We start from the raw sequence: 15,647 nt of genomic DNA, 5'->3' as shown, positions 1-15,647 counted from the left end.
TCGGGGGGCTCGTGAAGTCGCCAGTTATTAAGTTGGCGTGTTCCGATCTCCAGCATACCAGAACCGGCGGTCACCAGGTTGGAGATGAAGTCGCCAGATGTAAACTCAGGCGACCTTGAGATTGGAGATCGCCAGAGAAAGCACATCGCCAGAGATGAAGGTGGTGCAGATTATGAAGGCGGCCGGCGAGACCACAGGGAAGGTGTATGAAGGCACCCTAACTCGCCAGTTCCAGTAGAGATCGCACTCCCAAGTTAGCTATGTACTGGGCAGTACCATGCATAGGTAACTTAGCAAAACGAGAGTAGAAGCAGCGCCCAAGTCAAGGAGGCTCCAGATGATGGCGCGTGTACAGTTGGATGCGAGCCACGTGTCCAAGTCTGTAACTGCCAGGAGAGAGAAAGTAACCAGGTATATAAGAGTTCTCAACGAACTTTCTGAGGTACGCACGTTCAGAATACATTCTTTACGCTTGCGAGTTATAGAGCTTACTGTGAGAGAGGATTTGCACGGTTCTTGTTCTCTTAGTATTTGGTGATTCGGTCACTGACTTGGGCGTTGGAGTGCGATCGGCCGCAGCGGCGCCGCTCTGTTTCTTTGCAGGTTCTTGAGGTGGATCTCGAAGAGGAACGGAGGTGTGAAGCGGTGCGCACGTCGATCCTTTGACGAGGCAGTTTCCAGCGTTCTGGTCAACAGGCAGGATCAGCACTTATGAGGATGTATTGCTAATTTACATATAAAATAATCCATATTTATGAATTTAAACCTTTTTTACTTTTTTATGCTTTTTATTTGAATAAGAGCATTTTATTCCCAAATTTGGTGTTAATTGTAGGTTTCTATGCAGAATTGAAGATTTAGAGTAAAGGAGAATGATTTGAGCAAAAAAAGGAAAGTTGGAAGGTCCAGAATAGAGAAAAGCACTGAAAAAGGCCAATTTCACAATAGGAGTATCTCGCTGAAGAGAGATATTCTCTCCTGAGCGAGAATGCTCCAGAACTGTGTTCGAAAATCGACGCCTTTCTCGCTCAAGTGAGAATTCCTCGCTCGAGTGAGAATGCATCAAAAAAATTGGGCTCTTTTATGTTTTATCACTTACCCCATCAGCGCGACACAGGAAGCAACCTAACCCTAGAAAATTAGGTTAAATAGGGGACTAGAGGCTCAAACCTAGGGTTCCAGATTCAGAGCAAAACACCATTAAGTGAATTGTAACCAATTAGGAGTAATGTGCTCAAACTCTTATGTATTTAGGTGATATTTTATATATTATAATATTCAGTTCTTGATAGATCATTGGTATTGTTGTTTTATTTCTAAATACGCGTGACAAGTTTGAGAATCTTAAATCTGACCAAGAGGTATTTTTAGGGTTCTAACCTCAACAACAATACTTAACATATTTGAGTGTTAGAAATAGACTTGAAATGTTAATTGCCATTAACGTCTAATTGTGATTTCTAAGTTATTTTAATAAGTATGCGAGCGATCGATATTTAGGAAACATTCTTAAGACTTTTATATGCAAGAGATTGATATAAATGAATTTTCTACCGGCATCAATTTCAACTCAAGAACTTAATATTGACGTGCTAATCAAAATAGATGAAAGTGAGAGAGATGAAACCTAATTCCTATTTTTCCAACTTGAAACAACTAATTTTTTGTTTGTTTTCTTATTGATCATTGCTAGCATAATCAATTTAACAATCTTTTTATTGTTCTGTTCTATATTTAATGATTATTGTACTTGATAATTCATTGTTACTTGTGGGATCAATATCCGTCCTTAAGGAATTTTATTACAGCTGACAACGTGGTGCACTTACCGTAGAAAGTCATCAAGTTTTTGGTGTCGTTGTTAGGGAACAGTTTGATTTGTTAAGTATAGTTTCCTAAATATTGTGAATATTCTAACTGTTTTTATTTTTTGTTAATAGTTCTTAATTTTTGTTTATATTTCTTTATGGTGTTCATACTTGATACAAATTTTATTTTGCTTTATTTACATAATTGTTTTATTTTGTTTATTTTATTTTTTGACATTTTTTTTTCTGTTAATTTGCAGATTTCCTTTTAATGTTTTAATCTTTATCTTAAAATTATTTTCTTTTAATATTTTTTCATTTATTTTCAAATTTCTCAATTTATTTATTTCTATTTACTTTCAGATTTATTTTGAATTGATATTTTTATTTGTTTTTTACTTTTTTTAGAAAAAAATACTCTATTTTTTTCCCACCAATATCTTTTAAGAAGGAAGCAACATAGCAGAAGAGCGAGCACCACCTCCTAGGAGGACACTTGGAGATTATGTCATGTACCAAGGGCAAAAGCATATTTCTAGTATTGCAATACATGCTATCGCCAAGGCCTTGGAAATAGAACCCGATTTTCTCACTCTCATATATGCCTATCAATTTACATCAATGGATCATGAGGATCCATATTCACCTTTAGATACATTTTATGAATTGGTGGGAACAATGGATTTTCAATAAGGTGATATTAAATTTGTTTACATGCGATTTTTTCCTTTTTCATTGGCAGGAAAAGCTAAGGAATGACTCAAATCTCTTCCAAATTAGAGTCTCACTAGCTAAGAAAATGTAGAGGAAAAATTTATGCAAATAATTTTTCAATCTCTCGTTACATCAAAGCACAATCTCAAATCTCTATAATCAAACAAGGAGCAAATGAAGTCTTCAGTGAGACATGGGAAAGATTCAAGATGATATTGAGAAAATGCTCAAATCATGGGTTTAAAGATATTGCTCAACTGAGCATATTCCTGAATGCTCTCAGATCTGACACAAAGATGCTCCTAGATGCTGTAGTTGGCGGCACAATGATGGCTCTTGATGTAGAACAAGAGACAAAGATTATTGATGCATTGGAATGAACTTATTATCAAGCCTCACATGATGGACAAGGTCTTTAGAAAAAAAAAGGTTGTTAGAAGATGCACTCTTGTCTAAAAATAAAATTCTAACACAACAGATTGAGCAACTAATCGCACAAATGGCTAAATTGTCCCAAGACTTATATGTTGTTCATTCATCTCAAAGCCAGAGCCAACCAATCATGTGTGATTTTTGTGGACATGATCATCCTAATCGTTATTGTTTATATCAGAACAATTCACCTAAAACTGAGGATCCATCCATTTTGGAAGAATTAAAAAAGCTGAAGACGCCCTAGCAAAGACTATGATCACGCAAGAAAAGAGCATGGCCACGATTAGGAGTATAAAGATCCAGATGGGACAAATGGCCAAACAAATTGTAGAAGGACCAATTGGCCAATTCTCAGCCAACACCACAACCAACCCTAAGAAGCATTGCAATAATATTGAAAAACCAATTAAGCAGGCTTTACAAGCACAAGCCTTAATTGGTAGCTCCTATCATAAACACGGTAGTTCACGAGGCAAAGGACGGGGACGTGGTGGTAGTTGTTCCAACAAAGGTCGTGGTGGCCAAAATCATGAAGGCGCTGAGCAAAACAACACTAGTTCCAATCAAAATCCAAGTTCAAATAACTCTTGGCGCAGAGGATGAGAAGGCATGTATAATAAATCAAATGTGGAGTGTTATAACTTCCATAAACGCGACCATTATGCAAATGAGTGCATATCAAAAGGTGATAATCATGTTGTCAATTGTGCTCAAGAAGATAGTAATCACGAACAAGATGAAGAGGATCATGGTGTACTAATGGCAGTCACATCAAATAAAACTCCAAACAATCAGACTTCGTATTTGGATACAGGTTGCACGAATCATATGTGTGGTCAGGAGGAGCTGTTTGCATATTTGGATGACTCATTTCACACAAAAGTGAAATTTGGTGATGGAAGGTTCGTTTCAGTGATTAGAAAAGGGAGAATTCTTATCACATTGAAGAATGGTGATCACAGGTACATCTATGATGTTTTCTATATACCTTATATGAAAAGTAATTTGCTGAGTATGGGACAGCTGGTCGTAAAGGGTTACGTGATACACATAGATGAAAATAAATTCTCAATTTTTGATAAAAAAGGTAATTTGATTCTTAAAACCTTTTTATCAAAAAACTGCATGTTTCCAGTAGATTTTCATATGGGTGATTTCAAGTGCTTGAATGCAATAGTGAATAATGAATCGTGGTTATGGCATTTACGCTTTGGACACTTAAATTTTAAGAGTTTGAAAAATCTCTCCAAATGAAATTTAGTGAATGGTTTACCCTGTATTCATCACCCTGGTCAATTGTGTGAGGCTTGCATTTTTGGAAAGAATCACAGGTTACCATTTGTTAAGGAACCTTGGCGTGTGAAATTTCCTTTAGAGCTTATTCAGGCAGATGTTTCTGGCCCAATGAACATATCATCAATTGGAGGTAATAAGTATTTTTTAACCTTTATTGATGATTTTTCTAGGAAAACCTGGATTTATCTATTGAAAAGCAAGGATGAGGTATAACACTGCTTTAAAATATTTAAAGCATTTGTTGAAAGACAAAGTGACAGACTAATTAAGATGGTGCGTAGTGATGGAGGGGGTGAGTACAAGTCTAATGAGTTAAAGAGGCACTATGAAGAAATTGGCTTGCAGCATAACATAACATGTCCCTACACACCTCAACACAACGGAGTTGTCGAGAGAAAGAATAGAGCAATCATGAACATGGCAAAGAGCATGCTTAAAGCGAAAGGTATGCCAAATTATTTTTGAGCTGAGGCCGTAACATGTGCGGTATATTTGATAAACAGATCACCCACTCAGAGTGTTCCTAACACAACTCCGATTGAGGCATGGAGAGGATTCAAACCCAATGTGATATGAAATCAATAGCAAGATAGAGATGATTCTTGACATTCTTAGGAATGAACTTGAGCTGGATATGAGATAGGCACTTTATTATAGAATTGGATCAAGGTTCTATGTTCAAGAACTCACCAAGACTAGTACCAAAACCCAAACTCATATGGAAGTTCCATGTATTGTCAAATTGAATAAAAAACAGCAATTAAAAAAGAAGAAGAAGCAAAGCAGAACAGCAAAAGTGAAATGAACCGAAGCAAAACACAAAGGAACTGAAATGCTGAACTGAAAAAGCAAAGAACCAAGCTAAGACATGAACATAAAAAGAGAAGGAAGGAAGGAGACGAGAAAGCTCATGAAGATGGAGGAATTGGTTGGAAGATCACGCCACTTAGAGGATGGAGACTCCAAGATGAGTGTGCTATGCCGCCACTTGAGGTAACCAAGAACACTCAAGATAAGACTAAGTGAGGAAGGCACAAAGCTCTCCAATTCTCTCTCAAATTGAGTAGAGTTTCTCTAATTCAAAATTCAAATCTGAATTTTACAAGAGCCCACACCTCTATTTATAGTGTGAGGGTGCAGAAAAATAGGTGGGAAAATTCAAATAAAACTCATTTGAAATTCTCACCAAAAACAAGTGACATGGGAGGTGTGACCTTTTTCTACTATGACACCTCTAAAAACTACACCTACACCACTCTCCTAAGTCACATGGACAATGTGACTTTGTTTTACATATTCTCACTCCTTTATTTAATATCCACACCTCCTACAAGAGTAAATCAAATGATGCTCTTTTATTTAATGCTTGGCCTTGCCCCTCATGGGATGGACTTGGGCTTGTTGGGCTTTGGCCTTCTTGGGCTTGGGCTTTGGGCTTGGGCCTCATCTTTATTTCATGTCTTCTTTTAATTTTGAGAAGACTAGAAGGAAGAACTTCAAATGTGAGGGTGGATGTCCTCTTCCTTCATTAATAAAAGCCTCATTTATTTGATTCTCATCATACTCCCCGAGTTGGAGAGAATTCGTCCACGAATTCTGAATCGCTGCATATAACAAAGTCAGTTTATTCTTACAATTAAAAGTGGAAGAAAAAGGAAAACATGACTTAGCATTTGGAAACAATGGGATTTCAGAAAAGGAGGTTCTATAAAACAACCAAGTTGGAAAAATTTGTTTAGGAATGATGATGTCTTTTGGAAAAAGTCCTCTTAAATGGTGACAACCATTAGGAGGTATGAGAAAATCATCCCTAACATTTTTTAACCAAGATGGTGGTGAAGTAAGAACCTTTTGTAATGATAAAGATAAGGAAGGAAAACACCTTGGATGTGAAAGGATAAGACCCATGTCAACTTGGCCTTGTTTGTCTTTTTCATTTTTACTTGGGGTAGGTGGGTGAATTAAGGCTTGTTTTACCTTGTTCATCTTTAATATTTGCTTTTGTGGACAATGAAGAGCTATGTGCCCAAAACCTAAACATTTAAAACATTTGATATTTGAAGTTTTGGTAGGTGACTTAGGAGTAGAAGGATTTGTAGTAGAAACTTTTTTTGGAAACATGGTTTGTTTGGAAAAATTGGAAAGAGAAATTTGAGTAGAAATTTTGTTTACATCCTTCCTATAAGAGTTGTAGAAATCATCATCATGAGTATTGTTGAAAGTTTTTTTCAAAAGATATGATTCTACCTTGATGGCTTTGCGAAACACGTTCTTTAAAGAAGAATACTCATTTAATTCTACAAAGTCTCTAATTTCTCTTCTCAAACCACGTACAAACCATTTAATCTTTGACTCTTCATTAGCATGCATATTTATTTTAGTCAAAGTTGTTTCAAAATCTTTAAAGTATTCATCTACCATCCTATGTCCTTGAGGAAGCTTTTGGAACTTCAACAAGTGTTCCTTCCTAGAAGGAGGAACAAACCTCGCGCGCATACACTCTTTCAAAGTATTCCAAGAAACCACGGGAGGTTTCTTGCGATATATAATGTCCATTACAATTTTATGCCACCATTCTTTGGCATAATCACTAAATTCTAAGGTGGCTAGCTTATATTTGTGCTCATTTAGGATCTCAAGGAGGTAAAAAATATGTTCACATTTAGCCTCCCAATCTAGATACACATTAGGATCACTATCCCCATTGAAACTAGGAATTTTGACCGAAGGGAGCTTGGCCTTTGCATCACGGTAGTAGCCATCTTCACGTTTATCTTCATGAGCATGAGGTGGTCTATATCCATGAAAGTTGGGTTGAGGCCTCCTTCTTCTATGTTCTTCTTCACGGCCATGATCATTGGAAGAGCCTCTTGATGAAGGTCTATGATGATGATGCTCTCCATGAACAGAATGAGAGGACTTAGCTTGTTTCATTTCAAGGCTTTGTAATCTTTCCTCCAACCGTCTAATAGCTTCATCTTTTTGTGTAAGGGCTCGCTTGGCCTCCTTTAATTCACCAAGGACAGAAGCTTTGCTAGGAGAATACTGGTTGTAACATTCATCACTGGAATATGGAGCCATTTGGAAAAGAAAACAGCAAACAACAAAACAGCAAACAAAGTTAGCCAAAAAAAAATTGGGAACCAATTGCCGAAGTGAAGTGGCACTGAAAATCACTCTCAAAGAAAGAATACTCTCTGCACCAAGCTGATCTAGAGGCCTTGAGTAATCTCAAATGAAATATGTCAAAGAAAGAGCACACAATCTTCAAAGCACTTCACCACAAAACCAATGAATAATGAAAGACAAGCAAGAAAAGGTATAAGAAATAAAAGGCTATATCAAAAGGAATACTAGATGTATGACAAACTCAAAGAGTAATTAATAAAAGACAAGCAAGAAAATAAGGTACTCAATGAAAAAGAAGGCACACAAAAGATACCTAAAGAAAAGCACTAGAGTAGATGAAGAAAACAAAAACAGAGCTACTAGAAAATATTTTTTTATGCAAACTGTGCTTGAGGTTCACTGATTTAACTGGAACGATATAAAGCGAACTGGATTATGAAATTTTAACCACAGAAATTTCAAGATCTTAGCTCAACAATGACACTGGAATTACTCAAAAACAGTAAACCAATTAATTGAGATAAATTTTTCAAAATCACTGCCAGATTACCGTATTTTTTTCGGCTGAATTGCACACTTTTTGTTTTTGATTTATCATTTTTTTTGTACTTTGAATTTTGAAGTACTTCTTTTTGCTACTTTTTTATAACACTTTAAAGAACACAAATCAAGAATTTCAGAAATTTCCAGTGAGTAAATCAATTGCAATAAATCGAAACAGTAAGCACGTTTTCAGAAAAACAGAGAAATCCTAACAGGAATGAAAAACAGAATTAAGAACTAGCAAAGACATAATGGAAATGATGTATAGGAACTTGTATAGATCCAAAATACAAGTATGAACTCAATACTAAAACAGAAAATGCACAAAGGATCAAGTATCAAACTCAGAAAACTGTATTACACCAAAGCAAGAAACAAAAAATTCAATAAAAGTACTACAAGAAGTGATGACATTCTTCGAAAAACATGACTATGACAAAACTTGTATGGATTCAAAAAGGAAAAGACACAAACACATGATAGGCACAATTAAGAAAAGAACAATAAAACTCAAAATAAGCCTAAAAAGAGAAATGTAAACAAGAAGAATTATAGAGCTCTTAAATTAAAGTGCAACACAACTCAAAATTAAACAAGAACAAACCTAAACTCTAGATACCACATGATATGAAATCAATAGCAAGATAGAGATGATTCTTGACATTCTTAGGAATCAACTTGAGTTGGATATGAGATAGGCACTTTATGATAGAATTGGATCAAGGTTCTTTGTTCAAGAACTCACCAAGACTAGTACCAAAACCCAAACTCATATGGAAGTTCTATGTATTGTCAAATTGAATCAAAAACAGCAACTAGAAAAGAAGAAGAAGCAAAGCAGAACAACAAAAGTGAAATGAACCGAAGCAAAACACAAAGGAACTGAAATGCCGAACTGAAAAAGTAAAGAACCAAGCTAAGACATGAATATAAAAAGAGAAGGAAGGAAGGAGAAGAGAAAGCTCATGAAGATGGAGGAATTGGTTGGAAGATCACGCCACTTAGAGGATGGAGACTCCAAGATGAGTGTGCTATGCCGCCACTTGAGGTAACCAAGAACACTCAAGATAAGACTAAGTGAGGAAGGCACAAAGCTCTCCAATTCTCTCTCAAATTGAGTAGAGTTTCTCTAATTCAAAATTCAAATCTGAATTTTACAAGAGCCCACACCTCTATTTATAGTGTGAGGGTGCTGAAAAATAGGTGGGAAAATTCAAATAAAACTCATTTGAAATTCCCACCAAAAACAAGTCACATGGGAGGTGTGACCTTTTTCTACTATGACACCTCCTAAAAACTACACCTATACCACTCTCCTAAGTCACATGGACAATGTGACTTTATTTTACATATTCTCACTCCTTTATTTAATATCCACACCTCCTACAAGAGTAAATCAAATGATGCTCTTTTATTTAATGTTTGGCCTTGCCCCTCATGGGATGGACTTGGGCTTGTTGGGCTTTGGCCTTCTTGGGCTTGGGCTTAGGCTTTGGGCTTGGGCCTCATCTTTATTTTATGTCTTCTTTTAATTTTGAGAAGACTAGAAGGAAGAACTTCAAATGTGAGGGTGGATGTCCTCTTCCTTCATTAATAAAAGCCTCCTTTATTTGATTCTCATCACAATGTGCAACACTTAAAGGTATATCGGTCAATTACTTATGCTCATGTCCTCAAGGAAGCAAGATCGAAGTTGGATGATAAGGCAGTGAAGACCATTTTCATTGGATATAAGCATGGGAGATACAAACTTTTCAATCTAATGACAAAGAAGGTGATTGTTAGTTGTGATGTTACATTTGCCGAAGATGAGGAATGGAAATGGAATGCAATAGCTGAAATGGATTTGAAAAAACGATATATTTACGTTTTGAACTATGATGTGAAAGATGGTGTCACTCTTAAAGCACCTGCAGTTCAACCTGAAGCTGTAATTCAACATGAAGTTGTAGCTCCTATTGCAACTATGATGGAATGACAAAGAAGGCAGCAGCGACAACCTGTACACCTTTAAGATTACGAAGTAAATCTTGATGATGAAGTTGATGACAATGGAGATTTTGTTCACTTTGTTTTTCTTGCAGATTCAGAACCCGTGAGACTTGCAGATGCCATTCAACACCCCAAATGGCAAGAGGCTATGAATGAAGAATTGATGGCAATTGAGAAAAAGAATACAGGCAGGTCACTGATCTTCCAAAAGGAAACAAAGCAATTGATGTGAAGTGGGTGTACAAGATTAAAGTGAAAGCAAATGGTGAGATTGATAGATACAAGGCAAGGTTGGTGGCAAAGGGATTCAAGCAAAGTGAAGGCTATGATTACGAAGAAAATTTTTCTCTTGTAGCTCGAATGTAAACAGTAAGATTAATAATTTCTTTAGCTGCACAAAGGCAATGGAAAATTCACCAAATGGACGTCAAGTCTGCATTTCTAAACGGCCCACTTGATGAAGAGGTTTATGTAAAGCAGCCGCTAGGTTTCATACAATTTGGCAAAGAGAAGGTGTATTAACTAACAAAGGATTTACATGGTCTTAAACAGGCACCAAGAGCTTGGAACAAAAGGATTGATTCATTTCTTCATGTCACTGGATTCAAAAAATGTGCATTAAATCATGGTCTTTATGTAAAGACTAATGATTATGGAGATTTGCTAATTTTTTGTCTTTATGTTGATGATGTGATTTTTACAGGAAGTAATCTCAAAATGATTGGTGACTTCAAGCATATCATGATGAAGGAATTTGAGATGACTGATCTCGGTCTTATGTCCTACTTTTTTGGCATTGAAGTCATCTGAGGAGATGATGGAATCTTCATTCATCAGAGGAAATTTGCTACTGAATTTTTAAAGAAGTTTAAGATGGAAGATTCAAACCTAGTTAAGACTCCAATTGAAACTGGAATTAAGCTTACAAAGGAAGGTGATGGGCGAACTGTACATGCAACATACTTTAACCAGATTATTGGGAGCCTTAGATATCTCACATGTACTAGACCCGACATATGTTATGTTGTGGGATTGGTCAGTCGATACATGGAGTCACCTCGACAAGTTCATTTACATGTTATAAAGAGAATTATGCGCTACATCAAAGGTACTACAGCTTTTGGTCTATTTTACTCTTCATCTAAGAATATTGAGATCATCGGATACTCAGACGGTGATTGGGGTAGAGATTCAGACGAGAGGAAGAGCACTAGTGGTAATTGTTTGATGATCGGAAAGACGATTTTCTTGTGGTCATCAAAGAAACAATCAATTGTTGCATTATCTACTTGTGAAGCTGAGTATGTAGCTGCAGCAGCAAGTGCTTGTCAATTAGTTTGGCTTAGCAATATCATGACTCAAATTGGTTTTAATCTAGATGTTCCAATTAAGATTTATGTTGACAATGTCTCTGCAATTAATCTTGCAAAGAATCCATTTTTTCATCAAAGAGGTAAACACATTGATATTCGATATCACTTCCTGCGAGAGCAAGTTCGGAAGAACATTATCAAATTGGAATACTGCAGATTAGAAGATCAGATTGTAGATATTTTTACTAAGCCATTGAAGATCGATGCTTTCATCAAGTTAAGAGATATGTTGGGCATGAAGGTTGTTCCAAATCAGAATTAAGGGAGGATGTTGGTTATTAATTCAAATTTTATTAGTCTTAAATGTTGGTTATTAATTCTGATTTTATTACCCTTAAGCTATTTACCGTTATTATTGCATCAGTTTACAGGGTTGTTAGTATTCCTATTTTATAGCTTTCAATAATTGTAATTTTATTATATATATTATTGAAGTAAATCAAAATGTATGAATCAGTTCAGCAGTTTCGTAATTTCGTGCTATTACGTTCAATCAGTTTCTACAACCTTTTGCCTTCCGTTATTTCCTTCAATTAGTTCCTACAAATTTAACACTTTTTTTATTGTTCTGTTCTATTTTAAATGATTATTGTACTTGATAATTCACTATTCCTTGTGGGATCACTAGCACTTATGACAACGTGGTGCACTTGCCGTAGAAAGTCATCAAGTTTTTGACGCCGTTGTCAGGGAACAATTTGATTTGTTGTGTATAGTTTCCTAAATATTGTGAATATTCTAATTGTTTTTATTTTTTGTTAATAGTTCTTACTTTTTGTTTATATTTATTTATGGTGTTTATACTTGTTACAGTTTTTATTTTGCTTTATTTACATAATTGTTTTATTTTGTTTATTTTTTTACAAAATAAAATTCCTGTTAATTTGAAGATTTGCTTTTAATGTTTTAATCTTTATGTTGAAATTATTTTCTTTTAATATTTTTTAATTTATTTTCAAATTTCTCAATTTATTTATTTCTATTTATTTTTAGATTTATTTTGAATTGATGTGTTTATTTTTTTTATTTTTTTTTTAGAAAAAAAGAACTCTGCTTTTCCCCCACTAATATATTTTAGGAAGGAAGCAATATGGCAGAAGAGCAAACACCACCTCCAAGGAAGACACTTGGAGATTATGTCATGTACCAAGGGCCAAAGCATATTTCTAGTATTGCAATACCTGCTACTGCCAATGCCTTGGAAATAGAACTCGATTTTCTCCTCTCATCAGTGCCTTTCAATTTACATCAATGGATCATGAGGATCCATAATCCATATTCATATTTAGATACATTTTATTAATTGGTGGGAATAATGGGTTTTCAATCAGGTGATATTAAATTTGTTTACATGCGCTTGTTTCCTTTTTCATTGGCAGGAAAAGCTAAGGAATGACTCAAATCACTTCCAAATCATAGCCTCACTAGCTGGGAAAATGTAGAGGAAAAATTTATGCAAATAATTTTTCCAATCTCTCGCTACATCAAAGCACAGTCTGAAATCTCTATGTTCAGACAAGGAACAAGTGAAGTCTTCTGTGAGACATGGGAAAGATTCAGGATGATATTGAGAAAATCCTCAAATCATGGGTTTGAAGATATTGCTCAACTGAGCATATTTCTGAATGCTCTCAGATCTGCATAAAGATGCTCCTAGATGCTGCAGCTGACGGCACAATGATATCTCTTGATGTAGAACAAACGACAAGGATTATTGATGCATTGACATCAACTGATTATCAAGCCTCACATGATGGACAAGGTCTTTAGAAAAAAAGGTTGTTAGAAGATGCACTCTTGGCTAAAAATAAAATTCTAACACAGCAGATTGAGCAACTAATCGCACAAATGGTTAAATTGTCCCAACAATTATATTTTGTTCACTCATCTCAAAGCCAAAGTCAACCAATCATGTGTAATTTTTGTGAACGTGATCATCATAATGGTCATTTTTTTTATCAGAACAATTCATCTAAAACTGAGGATCCATCCATTCTTGAAAGAATGAGTAAAGTTGCAGACGCCCTAGCAAAGACTATGATCGTGCAGGAAAAGAGCAAGGCCACGATTAGGAGTATAGATATCCAAATGGGACAAATGGCCAAACAAATTGCAGAAGGACCAATTGGCCAATTCTTAGCCAAAACCACAACCAACCCTAAGGAGCATTGCAATAATGTAGTAGCTGAAAAAGAAGATGAGATTGAGGGGAAAATAGAGGATAAAGAGAGAGAAAAGAAAAGAAGTGAGGAAGAAAAAATTAATAATAAGGAGAGAGGTGTTCTTGAAAAGGATTTATCATATCCTCGTCCTCCTTCAAAAATAAAGAGAAGGAAAGAAATTCTTTTTATAAATTGCTCCCTAAAAATTATTTTGCAGGAAATCAGAAGTAAGATTCAATCCTTGAGAGATTTCGAAAGAACATGAGCTATATTCAAGAGAGAAATATAGAGTTGGAGGATAGATACAGTGCGATTATTCAAAAGGGCTTACCTAAAAAATCCAAGGACCTAGGAAGTTTTAATCTTCTCGTATCTTGATCCAGCCTGTTGACCAAAGCACTGGAGCCTTGCCTCGTCAACTTGGATCGACTTCTGCGCCGTGTTAGCCTCCGTCTTTCACCGCGATTCACCTCAAGAACCTGCAAAAGAACAGAACGGCGCCGCTGCGGCCGATCACGCTCCGACGTCCAAGTCAGCGACTGAACCACCAATTACTAAGAGTAAAACTCAAGAACTCTGAAGGAACCGTGCAATGTTCTCTCTCAGCGTACTCTCGTTCTCGCAGTTGTAAAGAAGTAATCTAAACATGTGCGTACCTCAGAAGTTCGTTGGAAACTCTTATATACCTGGATACTTTCTCTCTCCTGGCAGTTACACATCTGGACACGTGGCTCGCATCCAGCGGTACACGTGCCACCATCTGGAGCATCCTTGACTTGGGCGCTACTTCTGACTCTTCTTTGGCTAAGTTACTTATGCATGGTATACTCAGTGCGTAGTTGCCTTGGAGCGTGATCTCTTATGGGTGGCGAGTTCGGGTGCCTTCGTACACACCTTCCCTGTGGTCTCGCCGGCCGCCTTCATGATCTGCCCTACCTGCTTCACCGTGTATGTTCAAGTGTACTATCTCCCGAGCTTCATCATCTGGCCAGCTGGGAAATGACCATCTGCCTTCATCTTTGGCGATGTCCTTGTTTCGGCGATCTCTAATCACTTGGTCGCCTGGGTTCACATCTGGCGACTTCATCTTCAACCCGGTGACCGCCGGTTCCGGTGTGCTGGAGATCGGAGCACGCCAACTTAATAACTGGCGACTACACGAGCCCCCGACTTCCTTCCCTTCTGCCAGCCAGGTATCCCATCAACACGCCTATACAATAGCTTGATGCCACGTCATCACTTCCGACTACCAGGGCGGTACACAAGCCCCCCAGTCTTAAGCGAAGACTTGTCCAGCGAAAATACTAAAGGAGTCACGTCAATACCGACATACGTGGCGCTGGCGCAGAATTCCAAACGTTTGTACTTTCTGCTTCCCTGACGCTCCACCAAACATTCTCCCAATCGCTCGACACGTGGCTTCATCAACGGTTGTCTTTAGTTGTCGTTTGCGCTTCCAAAACCATTTGAAAAACCCTTAAACCCATTTCACTTCTACTGTTTCATCACCTCTTTGCTTTCTAAAACGCTCAGGAGATCGCATGTGGGTGAGTCTGAACGGGATTGCTGGGAGGTCGATCCTCTCTATCTTCCAGCAATCCTACAAGGATTGGAAGGGCAAATTTGTCCAAGTACGCCCAAACGACCAGGACGCCTCGCTGCTCGACGGCTTTCCCTTGTATTGGGTAAACAAGGGAAATAAAGAATCCAAGGGAAGCTTCAGGAGGCCAAGAAGCCCTGACAACATGGGAGCCTGGGACAAAGATTTGTGCCTCTTCTGGAAGATCGTGGCAGACGCCAACATCACTTTCCTCACCACTGCGCTCATCTCCTTCGAGTTCTTCGAAGACCACCTCGAGGCTCGAATAGGTTAGAACTTCACCTCAATATCTAAGTTACTGCTCCTGGCAATACCTCTGTTAACTGTTTTTGGGCGTCTTGTCTGTTGTGCACAAGACTCGGGTTTATTTTCTGCACCACTTATCTGCTTTACTTGCATACTGACTCATGTGTTTATCTTTCTCTCTGAGCTGACCCATGTACCTTTGTATTATACAGATCACATGTTGGGCAAGGGAAAACTGGCTGAATTGAGGGCGCTCGCCCGAGCCCATGGGTTGGCATCGGGCTCCCAAACCGTGCCCAATTCAGTGGTGGAGATCGCCGCTGCCCAGGGCAGATCGCCCCCTAAAGGC

The 15,647-nt window shown here is 37.4% G+C and overlaps 2 pseudogenes; both read right to left on the bottom strand.

Annotated features, from left to right (window-relative positions):
- Nucleotides 1–2,657: 2,657 nt before the first annotated feature.
- Nucleotides 2,658–2,763, bottom strand: LOC137827378 (small nucleolar RNA R71; annotated as a pseudogene).
- A 10,014-nt stretch (nucleotides 2,764–12,777) lies between these two features.
- LOC137827373 (small nucleolar RNA R71) lies at nucleotides 12,778–12,883 on the bottom strand (annotated as a pseudogene).
- Nucleotides 12,884–15,647: the final 2,764 nt, after the last annotated feature.

Source organism: Phaseolus vulgaris, chromosome 8, assembly GCF_000499845.2.
Source record: "Phaseolus vulgaris cultivar G19833 chromosome 8, P. vulgaris v2.0, whole genome shotgun sequence".
Taxonomy (NCBI): domain Eukaryota; kingdom Viridiplantae; phylum Streptophyta; class Magnoliopsida; order Fabales; family Fabaceae; genus Phaseolus; species Phaseolus vulgaris.
Note: the sequence above shows the minus strand (reverse complement) of the source record. Positions and strands in the feature narration are given on the sequence as shown.